The following is a 3,644-nucleotide window of genomic DNA, read 5'->3' on the forward strand; positions in this document are numbered from 1 at the left end:
TTTTGATGAACCTCCTTATATTGCAAGACATGCTTTAATTTTCTTGAGATGAATTCTATAAAGGTTGTCTTATCTCAAACCTTGAGTCTTATGAAAATAAGCTGAAATATATTTTTGAAGGAGAGGAGAGGTCTTATGGAACTTAATCGCATAAATCTATAACTAAAGGAGAGAGAAAGAACACTAAATGAAAAGTGATTCTAATACTCTCCAATATGTATCATCTGAAATTTAAATATGAAAATCTGTATGGTACACCTTGAGGCGTGTTATTTGGTTAGTATATCTCATGCATCACTCTTGAACCAAATTGCAAATCTTAAGAGCCTCTAATTTAATGAAAAAGGGGGAGAATAATGTGTTAAATTTTCTTGAGTATCTCTTAGAAAATCTATTTTTGGAACTTCACTAATGAGCTCTAATTGGCTTGCTTTTTGGAACTTCAATTTTGTGCAAATTCATTATTTTATGTATCAAATTGTGCTTATTTTCTAAAGAAATAAAAGAAAGTCTTTAAAAGAGCTCTAAGATGTATCAAAAATTGCATGAATGTATATTTTGATATTTGTGCCCCAATGCTCCTATTATCATAAAAGAACTTTGAAGTCATTAAGAAAATTAATTAAATTGCTCTCATGGTTGATAAAATACTTAATAGATTGGGCAAAAGGTCTTAAATGAACAAGCTTTCATACTCAGTGAAGAGAGGTTAGATTTCCACTCATGTTTTTTCTTGAATATCATTTGTAGTACTTCTTGAATTAACCTAAAGAAGATTCCACCTACACTTGATTAGAAAACTATCTGTGGTATCAAATTAGAAAACCTCTTGAATTCACACTCGATGTGTTCTGCTCTGATCTTTGTGCTTAATGTTTCACTATCTTTTTGATGTTGTCAAAAAGGGAGAGAAATATCTAAGTATATGCTATATACCTATATACCTCAGAATGCTTTATTACTTTGAATTGAATACAAATCAGCTTAAAATTTAAATATGTTGATTGTGTTAAGCTGATTAAATCTAAAAGCATTATCATGAAGTATGTTTTAAATATACATGTCTTCTACTTCATGCAACTTAGCTATGTATTACTTCTAGAAAACAGTATCTTTTATATTGCATATACTCCAAGTTTTGTCATCATCAAAAAGGGGGAGATTGATGACCCAAAGATTGATTCATAGATTGATTTTGATGATCACAAAACCTTGAAGTATAGATACTAATGTTTATGTTGCAAGGAGAAAGATATTTATTTTGCAAGGAACATAGCAAGTTGGAAGAACACAAGAAGGCCTCCAAAGCTCTCAAGTTGGAAGAAAGCTACAATTTATTGGCCCAAGTTTAAAGTTCAAAGGATTCAAATTGGAGGAGTAAAATCAAAAGAAAAACTCAAAAGAACAGTCTATTCGAGTCGACTCCAGTGGAACGCGAGTCGACTCCGATGGTTGGTAGGTCGACTCCAAAGAAAGTAAGAGTCGACTCTCAGCGGAACACAAGGAAAAAGTCAGAGAGCATTTTTGGGACTCTGAGATTCGAGTCGACTCCCGCATTGCACGAGTCGACTCCGAGACTCCGCGACCATCAACAGACAGAAAACCAAGTTACTGCCTCTGAGATTCGAGTCGACTCCCAGACAGCTCGAGTCGACTCCAAGGCAGCGCTACACCAAGATGGCAGAAGGCTGTGTTTCGCAAACTGAGAGCCGAGTCGACTCCAAGGAAGTTCGAGTCGACTCCAAGACTGGACGAGCCAAAAGACAGAGGATCGGGAGTTCGGGCTCTGAGATTCGAGTCGACTCCCAGGACAGTCGAGTCGACTCGAGAGGACAAAATTCAAAATTGGATCCACGGACTTCAGTGGATGAGCCGACTCCGAAATTGCCAAGTCAGCTCCAGAAGTTGGCGAGTCGACTCCAGGTTAAGACGAGTCGACTCCCAGTCAAGGCAAGCACATTAATTCAAATTTGGGACAGTGGCCGAGTCGTCTCCGGTAAAACACGAGCCGACTCCTGCAACAGGCAAGCCGACTCCTGATCGTGCGAGTCGACTCCGATCCCAACGGTAACATTGTCAGGAAATGCAGACTGTGTCCAACGGCTCTTTTTCTTGTCTCTAACGGCTATATTCTTGTTTCCACGCCATCTAAAGCTATAAAAACAAGAAGAGAGCTAGGGGAGAACTCATGGAAGTGGGAGAGATCATCTAGGAAAGAGATCTCAAAGAGATTACAAAGGAAATCTCCCATAAGCACAAAAGGGCCATCCAAAACGAAATAGAGAGAAGAAGAGCATCCAAGTGAATCCGAAAGCTTCCTCTCCATCCGTGTGCTGCCTCGGGGATCCTCTACTTCATGCCAAATCAGAGGAGGATCAAGTAAAGAAGAAGCCGAGCTCCTCCATCTTCAAAACTCGTTTGAGGGCTTCTCTTTACTCTATTTGTTTATATTGTCATATCTGCTTGTTTAAGAAGCTTTGATTTGTTTTTATTCTTTGCTTTAATATCTTGTAACTTGATTCAATCAAGGGATTGAATCAAGGGGTTAAAGGTTTGTTGGTGAGCCAAAGGGAAAACCAACGGGGTTTAGGTTTGTTGGTGAGCCGAGGGTAAAACCAACGTGTAAGGGTTTGATTGTGAGCCCGGGAAAACAATCGGGGTTGGTTCTAGTCGGTGAGCCTGGGAAAACCGACCGAGTTCGTTGTGCGCTCGTAAAACAACAAGTTGGGTTGTGAGCTTGTAAAACAACCGGCTGTAATCGGTAGGATTATAGTGAAATTTCCAAGAGGTCTTGGGGAGTGGATGTAGGTGCTGGGGTGCACCGAACCACTATATGTCCTTTGTGTTTGTAATGCCTCTAGTTATTGTCTAACTAACACACTTACTTACTTAGATAAATTGCTTGCTTAATTCTTATCCGCACATCCTTTAGTTGCAAGCATATTTAATCAAGTCGAAGTCTATACATCAAACCCTTGCTAAGTTTAACTTTCACTGTGCATCTATACAACTTAGCATAGTTAATCAAAAAGTGCTAGAAGTAGCATAAAAGTTTTAAAAGACCCAATTCACCCCCCCTCTTGGGTTGTATCTACTGGGCAACACACAGTGCCCACATTGCCTCCAGGGCTTGTCAATTCTTGAAGGCTTTTTGATATGCTCTTCAAGTCATCCTGTAGCTCAATTGATCTGAAGGATTGGGTGGCACTCACATGAACTAGTTCTGTCGCTGTGGCTTCTATCTGAGCTCTAATTTCCTTCAACTCTTGTAGAAGCCCTTCATGTGAGGTTCTGATGGGGGCCAACTCAGCAGAAATCATCGATCTCATCTCCTCCCTCATCTGCTGGCATATTACAGATGCTAAAGTGCGCATCTGTTCTTCAGATAGGGAGAAGGGCCCACTGACTGGAGGAGGAGGAGGCACAGATGTGGAAGGTCCAGCTGAGCTGGAGGGTACATCAGGGAAGGCCATGTGGCTATGTGGAGGAGAGTGGTGGTCAGGCTCCTGATGTGGGATCTCGGGCTCTAAGGTTTGAGATTTTCTTTTTGGTACCTTGACCCAAGACCCATCTACCTTGTGAAACTCCATTCTACGCATTGTGCTTTCATTATAGTAGTCGGTGTTTCTCAAGGGTTTTGCAGG

Source organism: Phoenix dactylifera, unplaced genomic scaffold, assembly GCF_009389715.1.
Source record: "Phoenix dactylifera cultivar Barhee BC4 unplaced genomic scaffold, palm_55x_up_171113_PBpolish2nd_filt_p 000216F, whole genome shotgun sequence".
Lineage (NCBI taxonomy): Eukaryota > Viridiplantae > Streptophyta > Magnoliopsida > Arecales > Arecaceae > Phoenix > Phoenix dactylifera.